The sequence below is a fragment of the Planococcus citri genome, chromosome 3 (assembly GCF_950023065.1).
Source record: "Planococcus citri chromosome 3, ihPlaCitr1.1, whole genome shotgun sequence".
Lineage (NCBI taxonomy): Eukaryota > Metazoa > Arthropoda > Insecta > Hemiptera > Pseudococcidae > Planococcus > Planococcus citri.
Genome location: NC_088679.1, coordinates 41,229,465 through 41,243,714, shown reverse-complemented (window position 1 = coordinate 41,243,714; position 14,250 = coordinate 41,229,465). Strand labels below are relative to the sequence as shown.

Here is a 14,250-nt window from a genome sequence, read left to right as displayed (position 1 = left end):
TTATTGTAAAACTTCTTTTTAGCCAGTTTCAAAATCACAAATATCATCTACGTGCACGAATTTTTCAAAATCCAATTTTCTTTTTTTTAAAACATTCTTTCACTCTTTTTAAAGAGAATCCGTTTTCAAGTTTTCTACCAATGGTTTCTCAAAAAAAAAAAAAAAAAAAAAAAAGTCAGCAGTAATTATGATGGGATTAAACTTCCTAACGAGATTACAATTCAAAGGTAGAGGATGCAACCATCGAATCGTCTTTGAACACTAAGTATTTAATGTACAATGTTTTAATTTCAATTTATTAAATTTCAAGAATGGAATTTTTAATTTTAGTTTCCATAAATGATATCTACAGTTTCATCCATAAAAAATTAGTAGATATAACCATCACCCAATGAAATTTAGGAACTTATAGTTTGTTTTAAATTTATAGATGCTTTATTTTTTGGGGATATTCTCAACTTTGTTTCAACAACGAAAAAGTAAGTTAACCTATCTTGAACAATTTGAATCAATTTTTTTTTTACCCTTAACATCCTTTTATAAATGTTAAAATAAGGACGTAACTTTTTTTTTCAAACGAGAAGAAAAATAACACGAAGAAAGAAAAGAAAACGAAAAAAAAAGTCGTAGCAGTCTGCCGCTACGTAAGAGCCAAATTTTTGTGCAAGAAACATTGAGGGCTCTTGAACTAATCGCACCCTCGCTTCGCTCCTGTGCTTCGCCTGTATTTGGGGGGGACTTTGTCCCCCCTACACCCCCCTTGGGCTTCGCCCAATTACCTCCTGCTGATGTCTTTTTTTGTGTTCTGCGCTTCGCTTGAACTACTCGCACCCTCGCTTCGCTCCTGTGCTTCGCCTGTGTTGGGGTACACCCACCTTGGGCTTCGCCCAATTACCTCCTGCTAATGTCTTTTTTTCGTGTTCTGCGCTTCTCCTGAGCTACTCGCACCCTTGCTTCGCTCCTGTGCTTCGCCTGCATTTGAGGGGACGTTGACCCCCTACACCCCCTTGTGCTTCGCCCAACTCTCTTCTTCCTCCTTCAAAAAATGTGGCAACAAACCCATCTTGACCCTGAAACAGGTCAAATGGGGGTGGAAGGTTGAAACTGGCAAAAGGCACTTCGGGTACATCCTCCAACTGTACTGTGAAAATTCGAGCCATCTAGGTCAATTTGGAGGGGCTGTAGGCTTGGCTAAAGGTCAAAATTTTCAAAAAACACGTAAAATCGATGAAAAAATCCACTTTTTTGTCCCTGGAGAGGGGTCAAATGGGGTTGGAAGGTTGAAACCTGCAAAAGGCACTTCGGGTACTCCCTCCCAATGTACTGTGAAAATTTGGACACTCTAGGTCAATTTGGAGGGGCTGTAGGTCTGGCTAAATGTCAAAATAAAACACGCAAAAATCCACTTTTTTGACCCTGGAGAGGGGTCAAATGGGGTTGGAAGGTTGAATCCTGCAAAAAAGCATTCAAGGGACACCTTCTTATTGTATGCTGAGAATTTGGATCCCCTAGCTCAATTTTAGGGGTGAGGGGGTCAAAAATAGGGGTAAAATGTGGTTTTTCCCAACTAAAATGGAGTGGGGATGACCTCGGAAGCTGAAATTTGGATATGTTGATCATAATGGAGGTACTGACCAATGGTACGAATTTGGACCCTTTTCATTCATTTGGGGTCATAATATTATGCCCCTCCAAAAAAATGACCTTTCTGTAAAAATGGGGTTGGACGGTTGAAACATGCAAAAGGCACTTCGGGTACATCCTCCTATTTTACTGTAAAAATTTGGACCCTCTAGGTCAATTTGGAAGGGCTGTAGGCTTGGCTAAATGTTGAAATTTTCAAAAAAACACGTGAAATGGATGAAAAAATCCACTTTTTTGACCCTGGAGAGGGGTCAAATGGGGTTGGAAGGTTGAAACCTGCAAAAGGCACTTCGGGTATATCCTCCCAATGTACTGTGAAAATTTGGACCCTCTAGGTCAATTTGGAGGGGCTGTAGGCTTGGCTAAACGTCAAAAAACACGCAAAAATCCACTTTTTTGACCCTGGAAAGGTGTCAAATGGGGTTGGAAGGTTGAAACCTACAAAAAGCACACAAGAGGCACCCTCTCATTGTATGCTGAAAATTTGGACTCCTAAGGTCAATTTTAGGGGTGAGGGGGTCAAAAATAGGGGTAAAATGTGGTTTTTCTCACTTAAAATGGGGTGGGGATGACCTAGGGAGCTGAAATTTGGATATGTTGATCATAATAGAGGTACTGACCTATGGTATGATTTTGGACCTTTTTCGTTCATTTGGGGCCATATTATGCCCCTCCAAAAAAATGACCTTTCTGTAATTTTCAACTTTGACCCTCCCCACTGCAGGGGTCAACTCTAGCTTCCAAAAGAACTCTATTCTCCAAGTTTCATCTCATTTAATTCATTAGAACGTCTGTTGATTAAAAAAGTAAAAAATTCAAGTTTCGGTGAAACTTCTATATACCTAAACATATATATATATATATAAAAACTGACACACCGGGAATCGTCTAGTCTGAGCTCAAAACGTCGAGAACTATCAAAATTTTTGACCCCCGACCTTTTTATCCAAAGTTGGGCCTACCGCAATAGCCATCATTTTTTACAAAAATTTGGCTAAAAAATGTCTGCTACTTTGACATGTTTCATCGTTCACAAAATAGGTATGTATAAGAAAAATACGCCGCTGATTTTCGAATACCTAATTATGATAATTTCTCGTTTTCCCCCTTCATTTTACATCATTTGTACGGTGCAATGAAAAAAAAGAAAATAGAAAGAGAAACAGTTTAAAAAATTTTCACAAGGTTATGATAAAAAAACTTGAGTTGATAATAATTTGAATGATGGTAAAGTTGCTAGTACGTTGATCAGAGATGGCGCGATTCCGATTTTTTTAAGGAGTCGTGAGAATCGCATGAATCCGATTCCGGAATCGGATTCCATTTTCGATTCACCTGACAGATGAATCGAAAAATGTGAAATCTGACTCTTTTCAAGCAGGAATCGCAAATGTAATATGATTCGCGATTCCGGTAATTTGATTCTCGCGACTCCGATATTTCGATTCTCCCGACTCCGATATTTCGATTCTCGCGACTCCTCATTACGATTCTCACGACTCCTCATTACGATTCTCTAGACTCTCACAATGAACGAAATCACCCAAATTCAAATTGGGCTTTTCTACAATCCGCGGGTTGCATACTCTCTGCCTGTTCTTATCACTCCTGGTAGGCAAAACATTCCTCTGTGCTATTAAAAATACACGGATTTCGAAGTTTTTATGTAAAAAGTCCAACTTTTTCGATTGTTCGCGGATGCTGGTGAACTTGAATGTGGTCTCAAATTAAAGACAGTGAAATTCCCTATCGATTGATGTATAATTTTTATCATTTCGCGTAAAAATAACGGTTTTATGAATACTTTTATCCACCGTTTCTTCGTAATGTCAACTTTGAACTAAAAATACTCGAAATTTCGATCGAACACATAGGTATTTTACTATATCAAAATGTTTGTAATTTTATTCTCTTTAAAATGGGTGCTCGCCCAAAGCTCTACCTTTTACCGTTCAAAAGTTTTCGAAGTTTAAAGTTGCGGAAACAAGCTTCAAGCGGTAAGTATTGAACTTTGAACTAAAAATACTCGAAATTTTGATCGAACACATAGGTATTTTATTATTGCAAAATGTTCGTTATTTTATTCTCTTCAAAATGGTTCTTCACCCAAAGCTCTAACTTTTACCGTTCAAAAGCTCTCGTAGTTTAATGCTGCGGAAAGTGGTTAGTGATCAACAGTTCAACACTAACGGCCAGTAATGGTAATGGCGGACGGATTAACATACTGAATTAACCACTTTCCGCAACTTTAAACTACGAGAGCTTTTGAACGGTGAAAGCTAGAGCTTTGGGTGAAGAACCATTTTGAAGAGAATAAAATAACGAACATTTTGCAATAATAAAATACCTATGTGTTCGATCAAAATTTCGAGTATTTTTAGTTCAAAGTTCAATACTTACCGCTTGAAGCTTGTTTCCGCAACTTTAAACTTCGAAAACTTTTGAACGGTAAAAGGTAGAGCTTTGGGCGAGCACCCATTTTAAAGAGAATAAAATTACAAACATTTTGATATAGTAAAATACCTATGTGTTTGATCGAAATTTCGAGTATTTTTAGTTCAAAGTTGACATTATGAAGAAACGGTGGATAAAAGTATTCATAAAACCGTTATTTTTACGCGAAATGATAAAAATTATACATCAATCGATAGGGAATTTCACTGTCTTTAATTTGAGACCACATTCAAGTTCACCAGCATCCGCGAACAATCGAAAAAGTTGGACTTTTTACATAAAAACTTCGAAATCCGTGTATTTTTAATAGCACAGAGGAATGTTTTGCCTACCAGGAGTGATAAGAACAGGCAGAGAGTATGCAACCCGCGGATTGTAGAAAAGCCCAAATTTCTTTTATCTAATTTTTGCCGGTTGGCGCTGAAAAGTGGTTGTGAAAGTGAATCTGAATGATGAATTTAGAATTTATCATTGTTTTACTAATAACATGGTGAGTTGAAAATTTTACATAAATGTTTGTTAGAATGTTCATTTCATCTTCAATGCTTCATTTTTATGAAATTTAAGGAGTTGTGATGGGAATCTGGCTGGAGTCGTGAGAGGAATCTGGTTGGAGTCGTGAGAGGATCCTAAGATGAGTCGTGAGTGGAATCTGAATCGGAGTCGCGAAAGGAATCGGAATCGAAAATTACGATTCGGATTCGGATTCCTATATCTGGCGAATCTGATAAGTGGAATCGGGACTCAAAATTTTGTGGAATCACACCATTTGGAATCCGATTCTCAAGCTCCTGGAATCGCGCCAACTCTGACGTTGATGCTTAAGTTGGTGCACAAGAAGGAATATAGGTATATTTAGATGCAAGGGCAATGTAAGACAAAGGAATTACAACCTGTTCGATGTAATTTACGATAAAATTTCAATACAAACTTCAGTAAATCACTACCCCTTAAGGCTTGATATAACTCTCGAGGTGGCCTTGAGTACGAAGGAATTTTAAATGATCAGAAAATTTTTAGAAATACATTTCGTCGTATTTTCCATCTTTCCTTGAGCATTTTACGATATTAACAATACCTATCTATTTTATATTGAAGTGAAAGGCCTATACCTACTCAAATTATCAGATGTTCTGAAAAGATGAACATTTTCAAAATTATAAGGCTTTTATATAAACTCCAAAAAAATTAATACTTACTTTTGTTTTGCACCTAACAAAGATGTGTTTCAATTCGCAATTCCTATTCAAAGGATGAGATTAGGTATCTACAAATATTTTCTTTTCTTCATTTTCAATTCAATTAATACAATTTGTAATTGGAAAACTATTGAAGAATTACGAATTTTCAAAAATGTCATTTTTTGTACAGTGCATAGTTCGGTAAATTAATTTTTTTCTGATTTAAGTAAAGGTAAGTATCATTCAAAATCAACAGTACACTTTCTCTTTACCATTTCCTATTACGAACGCATGCACTTGATGTACCCACTTCGACGCGAATATTCGGACGCCATTGCACGGTTGAAGTGAATATTGCGAATTTAACGTCATCATTGGCGAATATTAAAATTCGCGTTGATTCGAAACACGTTAGCGTACAACTCAACCAGTTTTCGACGATTTTATGCAACCTACTGCACTTGTAGCGAGCAAATCTAGCTAAGTACACCACGCGTAAACTCATCAGGAAAAAGTTCATAGGAGGAAATTTTTTTTCTTAAGTGTAGTGAAAATATCATTTATTTATATTTTTTTCTTAATTTTTTTTTTGAAGAAAAGAACGAGATAAAAATAATTGAAATTGTTTGAAAAACACTTCAGCACGGCTGTTTGAAAATTGAGTCCCTGTATAGAAAAGTACACTTTTTGACGTTTTTGTTATACCTATAGCGTAACAAGTATATGTAGATAAAGATACAAGGTATGCAATGCAAGCAAGTATCCATCTGTAGGTATAAATTCAACGAGAAGGGAAAAAAATACGAAAGAGCTGAAAACAAGAAATGCTACTTTCCGTTAACTCGAGAATATAGGTATGTTTTTTTTCAGCGTGGTCGCATCGCCGAATGTTATATAAATTCAGAATTGAATTAGACCAGGTTTACAAGTGGAAAGTTGTAATCGGTTTTTGATACTTTCATACGTAATATTTAAGAATAAAAAATCATAGGGGTGTCTTTTTTCTTCAAATCAGATGTGTACATTTTGAAAAAAAAAATAGAAGTTCGTGTTCATGTTAAATACGAAAATATAACGACAACATGAAATTATAAATCAAACCGCACCTTCGGAGTACTTACCTACGTAATTAATAAGGAGTTGGGTATTTTATTTTAAATACTCGAATTCGAAAATTAAAATTTTTTGTAGATATATTTCGACACGACTTTTGAAGGCAAACCACAAGGTTCTCTACCAAAATGGTCTATCTTCAACATGAAATGAGTTATAAGTAGTTAAGTAGGTACAATATGTACAATAATATTTAATTTAAAAAAATTTAAAAAGCTTAAAAAAATTTTAAGTTATGTACCTATACCTATATTATATTGACGAAAATGCCTACTAAATTTTTTTGAATTTGAACGTATATTCCAATGTAGGTAACTTCCAAAGACGAACAAGAGGCCTTTAATAAAACGGTCCATTTTCACACTATAAGTATAAAAGAATTGTAGACAACGTGGACCTACAGAAATTAAATGGCTTGTTTATGAACATGATTAGAACTCATAGCGCTCCCAATTTTGAAGATGGACTGGACTACTTTCACTCGTACGAACCTTTTTTTAATCTTCATAAGTTACCTACATCGGAATCAAATGGCCACGTTATCTGTCACTAAACAATAAGCAAGTTTCAGGATATTTAAGTCAGTACAGATAAAAGTCATCCCTTCGAGCTCAACGTAATGAATAAAGTTTCATTCCAGTCGGCCACGATCACTTCTGACCATCATATTCCCTTTCCCTCGTAGGGACAAATACGTACACATAATATAAGGACGACTTCAGGCTGATTGCTAAAAAAATCAGAAAAATTGTCAATAGGTACTCGTATATGGACAGGTAGACTGGTAGAGGTACCTGATCCCATAGGTACTTATACTTTGATATTTTTCGTAATTACATAATCTATCAGTAGGCACTGTCTCTTTTACGCTGGATTTTATTTTCGATTTTTCATTCGATTTGATATAATTTTACAGGAAAAAAATAGTCTCACAAAAGCGCTCGTAAATTCATTTGATCATATTTTTAATGATTTTTCGAATTAATATGGCTAAAAGGAATATCAAACCATGCGCGTGTAGGATTTTTGGCATTTAGATAGGTATTCACGGTGTCCTGTTTATTTACCGATTTAATTTGCTTATTGGCAGAGCTTTTTTGTGGGGGGAGCGCGGGGGACCCGCCCAAAAACAAGTTCGAAAATATTAAAAAATTTTCATAAAAACTAAAAAAATGAACAAATTTGAAAAAAATGAATAAATTTAGGTAACGTATTCAAAAAATTTTGAATTATCGGAATAGCAAAGTGCGAAAACGAGATCAGAATTACGATGAAAATTCGTAAATCTAAAATTTAGCATTCAAGTTTAACTTGCACTTGAATTAAAACAAAAGTTAGATACTTTTTTATAATTCCGAAAATATTTGTTTAAACAATAAAAAAATAATTTGGTGTGGGTACTTCGATTTTTCCCCCTCAAAAATTCAAATTATATACAGTGGCCGAAGGGGGGAAGGGGTTGGTATGAAAATTGAGGACTTGCAACTTCAATTCAGCGTCCCCCTCAGAAAAAAAATACAAAAAAAGGCCTGCAGTTATAGATAGATAATTTAAGACTTCACCTGAAAATTTTTATCAAAAGAGGACTTTTTATCATCCTCTCATTTTATTTTCTATGGAAGGTGAACACAAAAGTTTTAATTAGAATTATTTTCTATTTGAAAAAATTTCAATTTCTAGAAAATTTCAGCAATCTTGAACATTTTTCTCTATTGGTGCATGGAAGTAGCTGTTTTATCCATCAGGTGATGTAAAAGAAGATAGTCTCAGCATTTTGCTGAAATTTTGAAATTAGATTGTATGTAATTTGTATAATGGTAGATTGGTTGTTCAATAGTTATTAAGATGGTGTAGGTAGACATGTACGTAGACGATAGGTAGGTATGTAGATACCTACATTGTGTTTGACGTTTTTCAGTTTAGTGACGAAAAGACGCGAGAGTGATGAATTTTTCAAAACGTGTTTGTGAATGGAAACCATATACGTGTACCTGCCTACTGAAATGTCATTTTCAGGCTTTACTGTTTCTTTTTTATGGTAGCTAAATTTTCGAAATATACGTGACGCACTACATTATCGTAACATGCTTTGAACGGTTTTGAAATTCAATAATTTACCGTAAAAACCAATGAATTTTTTATTCGCTAGATTTTCTGAGGAATTGCTGGCGTACCTAATAAAGCGCTTAAGTAGGTACCTACTTAAGCGCTTTTTTTTATCGTGTTTCTAGGTGATAACTGAAACAAATAGATTAGGTACAATGATAATTTAAGGTACCTACCTTACTTAGTAGTTAGATAGTTTACACGAAATGAAAATGATCAAAGAATTATAATTTCATGGATCCTTACAAAATTTTATTTGATATTCGAGTGAAATGTCATCACAAAATGACGATAGGTAATTAGGTACATAATGGAAATATATCACATTATCGAGTACTTATAAGTACTCGATTTTCCATAACCCTTTTCGCTCCCCTCCAAAAAAATAAAATAAAATACCTATAAAGAATTTAAATCGTAATTAAATGCCGGTAGGTACCTACTTATTCCAAGGTACATAGCTACATACATTGAATATATACCTAATTAATTATAATTCTGCAATATAAAAAAATAGGTATACCTATTACTCCATGACGTGTTTGTTTGATTCGACAATTTGGCAATAAATGTATGTTTTTATTATTTTTTTTTTTTCATTAATACGCTCTGCTACTTATAGATATTAGGTACCTTACCATTCAATTGAGTTTTATCGGTTTTGGGTACGTATATAACAATAAGAGAAAATTATTTGTCTAGTTTCCTGTACACGCTCAAAATAAAAAAAAAGGTTTTTTCATTCGTTTCTTTTCATTACAAAAAAATCCACGAATGTTTTCATTCGTTTTGATAATGAGATTTACGATTTGATCGAATTAAGAATGCTTTTGCTTATGTAATAACCATAAACTTTCGAACTAATTTGAAAAAATTGGTGGTTTTCTTGATAATACATATAAGTAGAAATCTGGTACACAGATAAGATACGATATTAAAGTGAAACATCACTAAGTGGGTACTATGTATATTACATCATTGGAAAAAATTCAATAAAAATTAAAAATACCAATAGCACATATTACACGTGAGAGCTAATTATTACAGCGAACAACGTTGAGAACGCAACAAATTTCAGAGTTCAATAATATACAAATTAATAAGCAGATAATAAAAACTATGTAATTAAAGTTTCCGTTGAAACAGAGAAATTATAAACAAATTTTTCACAAGAAGGAGGAAACAAGGCACGTGAAAGGCCACTTCTAATATAAATATCGTATTTCAAAATACCTACCGGTAGGTATACAGACCATAGAACCCTTATACACTTATTCAAATTTCACCAATTTACCCTTAGGTGTTAATTTTCATCGTATCTTTCTAAAACATGGTGGATTTCGTTCGGGAAAAATGATCTGAGGTATTGGTATCCGGTGTGTTGGACATGATGGAGATAATATTATCTTCAGAAAATATATAGTTATCTTCTGCACGAACAATTTTTGTATTCTTGAAGCAGAGTTTATACTCGAGATTTATTTTTTCATTTTGTTTTGCGATAAGCCACGAAAAATCCTCAAGTACGTACCTATAAAGATTTTCTTGCTTTTTTCTTTCTTAAAATGTGTATTTCTAAAAGGGACAAATATCGTAAAATTTAGAATTTCTATTATTACCTTACCTGAGAAATATTTTTTATAAAGAGTTCGAAGTGCGATATATATATTTTTTGTATAGGTAGGTACATAAAAAATACACTAGAAAATATTACAATAAATACCTACAAGAAATACCTTTGGTTTTCTGTTTTTCCTCCTTTATAAGTATACGTTCCAGATCTGAAGGTAACGTGATGAAATTTTCACAAATATAAGAAAGCTTTGGATTTCATTTTATGGTAGTGTCAACGACATTTCAATGACCGGCCATTATGTATTGAAAAAGAAGAAAGAATACTTAAATAGGTCATTGTTTAAGAGTTCATTGAAACTGGTCTTCAAAGGGCGGATTTGTTTTTTTCTTCTTTTTTTAATCTTAGGCCTTTTTTTTTGCGTAATATCGCGCGTGCCAACTACAGTATTGAAAGGGGAGTGTGTTTGAGATTTTTTTCAGCACTGAAGTTGTATTCAAGGGGTAAACAGCCTGTGTAAAATGTATCATAAAATGGAGATTTGTTATTAGCCTATAGACCTTTGTATTGTCAAAACCATCTGCTTAGGAAATGCGCTTTTTCTTCTACATGTTGAATTAAAAACATCAAAAAGCTTTAAATAATGAAGTTTTTTTTTGATATTTTACAAATTTATTTTTCGATAGAAACTTCCCTCAGCTGGGAGAATTTTTACAATTAATTCGATAAAGTAAAGTAAAGTTATAAACGTGACAGTTTTTCATCAGAGTATTACAATTTGACAAGTTGTTTTTTGTTTACTGTTTATTAATGAATTTCCAAACAGAAGGATGTTGAGATAGAAGCGACGTTAAATGTTGAAAATTCTGCGGCACGAGAGTTGTTAAAATCTTAGACAATTTTCTTAGCATGATGGAATCTCCATTGGGAGGGAACGAATATCAATTATGTATAATTATTTGGAAATTTCTCTGAATTAAAAATCTTCGAACGGCATCCGCATTCAGCGCGAAATGGAAATAATGTTTGCCTTGTTAACTTTGACTTGTTACTTCATCTATTTTACTGTCGAAGTGGTTGCGTTGCGTCGTTTAATAGGCGTTTCTAATCGAGTTCTTAAAAGTTACGTTCAAATTTTCCATTTATTTATCAATTATTATTACGCAATTATTTTTGATGAAAATTCGAAACAACGAAAGGATACATATTTTTTTTATTTGGCTGAGAGAAAATATTGTTGAAAAATAATTTTTGTATTGGTAGGGTTTTCCCGATGAAACAAAATTCTACTATTTTTCATCGCCAATTTAGCCATGTTGGTGCCGAAATTTGGTGTAATAACTAATAAGCCAGCTGGGATACTGACACTACAAAGTATCTACAGAATTTTTTAAATAAACGCAGTTTTAAGGAGGAAACATTCCAATTTTCAGAAGAAAATGATCAGGTCTGAACAGATTTGATACGATCGTCAAAACTCTGATCTGAACAGATCTATGTACCTAGTTACAATGTCCGGAACTGATAAAGTCTGATTTTCTTACTTAAGAGTATACATACTATTAGGTAACTTCATTTTTATCATGCTGAATACGGATCAAGTTTTTTTTTAATTCAATTGCTAACCTAAATTAGCTTCATTTTTTTTTTAAATTCCAATTTTATTTCATTATTTTTTTAAAATTTAGTTTTCAAAATGCTGATTTAATGAAATTCCAAACTTGATTTCATTTAATTTTAGGCTTCTTCCTATTTCAATTCAATTTATTTTTATTCAAAATTTTATTTTATTTTCAATTTACTCAACTTTTACATAACTTTGGGAAATTAATTTCAATAAGTAGGTACCCACCTATAATTCAATTTCAATTTTTCTTTCAACTTATTTTAATTTAGTTTTAATTGTAATACTTATTACTTCTTATTTTTCTTTTTTTTTTTGCTGTTTTTCATGCTTTCGATTTACTTGCTTGAATTTTGATTTTAATATGAATCAAAATTGAAACTAAATTGAATTGAACATGTAATCAAATAAATTGAAATGAAACTGGGTACGCAGATCAAAAATAATTAAATTAGAAAGAATTTAACTAAAATAAACCTAAATGAAATAACTTAAAACATGATTAAATTAACACGTAATCAATAAACAAGGATCACAATTATTAGAGTAAATCAAAATTGCTGTGGGATAATTAAAAAACGAAAATTACCCATGAAAAAATATTCAACCAACCTGTATGAAACTTATCTGGTAAGGAAATTACCTAAAAAAATATAGGTTGGCAACCTCCAACAACCAATCATATGAAGAGTGATATTCCAAAACTCGCTTTGTCCATTTTTATCAAAGTGCGTTTTTCAGCAGTACCTGGTAGATGAAGTATTAACTCACATTGCTACATCATCAACCTACCAAAATGAGGTGTTTAACTCTCCTAAATAGCCAATTCACTAAAAAATTTTAAAAAAATGATGTTCCAAAACGCGCTTTGTCCATTTTTATTGAAATTTTTTTCAGCAGTATTGAGTGGATGAAATGTATACCTACACTCCTACATCATAAATCCACCCAAGTAAAGTGCTAAACTCGCCTAAAAAGCCAATTTACCCGTTTGAAGGGAAACTGTTTTTCCTCTTTCCTGAAAAGTTGTGAAAATGGACAAAGCGAGTTTTGGAATATCACTCTTCATATGCTATCATTATTATCATTCACTGTGACCAGCCGAAACGTTCAGCAAAAAAACTTTGTGGGGGCGGGGGGTTAGCTACTCGATATTTCGGTGCACTCTGTATCTTAGAGTATCCCGTAAAACGTTTCAAAAACGAGCTGTTTTACAAGTTTTCAAAATATGGGAAAGCGAATTTATTCAATTTTCAAAATTTTTTTATTTTGCGTTTACGTACCTACCCTGCCAGGGTTAATTTTAAATTTTGAGTTCACTTTTCCAGAAAACTGATTTTTTGCATTTTTTGCTTAATATTCGTACGAGCCAAAAATTTAAAAAATTAATGTAAGTATTACGAAATCTTGAAAAAATAAATCTGAAACTTGAAAATCACTTAAATCTATTTTTTTCAATTTCTACTAAAAAATTGTTTCTTGGCACGTCCCATTAAAAAGAGTACCTATTAAATGTAATCAAATGTTTTAAAAATTTTATTTTCAAATTCTAATAAAAATAGGCACACAAAGAATTACAGATTCAACTTCAATATGCTAAAAAATTAGTCATCGTAGCATGTAAGCAATGCCTATACTTATTCTGTTGAAAGATGAAAACAATTAGTCAATTAAGTTTCTTCAACTTTAAATAATGAATAATATTATTTTTATGCTAAAATTGAACTTTTAACTTGAATCTGATCATTTTTAGAGTATTTTCTATTTTTCGCATTCAGACCTTACATTTTACTAGGAATAAATGTAAAAATCTCTTTAACAGTATATCAAAAATCCAAAGTTTGATTCGACAACATCAGTAGGAACCTATTAATTTTAAAATCATAAATTGAAAAAAAAAATAAGAATACTTAGGTACATATTTAAAATTGAAATTAAAAATAAAAATTGTAAATTGTAAATTATTTTTTAAAAATATATTAAAAACCCCAAATCTATTAATTCTAGAGAAAAAATAAATGTCTCCCCTGGAGGCTCCGGAAGAGAGGTATTTTGACGACTGGCTAGCAGAGTTTGAAATTTTTCAAGTAGGTACATTTGAGTTTCTAGAAATTTGGCAGGGGAAAGAGCAATATGTTTTTTATTTACAATATGTTAGTCGCCAGATAAAGATTCCTCCTTTTCATTTTTTTCATTTCAGAACTCTCCGTAGAATGGAGGGATGTACTTATGATAAGTATTAACGTCTAGCGAGGATCTCACGCAAATGATTAACAAGTCTATACCTGTATTTTATTAAATCTTCTGTATGGATGATTAAATACTCATCTACCTACGTTTATCAAAGTAGGTACTTAATGGGAGCCGAAACTAATACAATGTAAAACTTATGATATGGTTCAGTAGATTTAATTATCTGCTGTTTATGACAATTTCAAAAACAAGAGACATCGAAATCTTATACTACATAGCTATACCTGTACCTACCTACTTGTGAACTTGTGTGATTTAAAAAAATAAAATGAAAAAATTGATATGTCTAAGTTATATCTAGT

At 32.7% G+C, this 14,250-nt stretch overlaps 1 long non-coding RNA gene across 1 annotated transcript; it reads left to right on the top strand.

Moving 5' to 3' along the window:
• The first annotated feature begins 2,897 nt into the window (after nt 1-2,897).
• On the top strand, nt 2,898-4,835 carry LOC135840519 (uncharacterized). The gene is made up of 2 exons (XR_010557754.1): nt 2,898-4,588; nt 4,666-4,835. It is a non-coding gene; the product is annotated as an uncharacterized LOC135840519 (long non-coding RNA).
• The last annotated feature ends 9,415 nt before the right edge of the window (nt 4,836-14,250 follow it).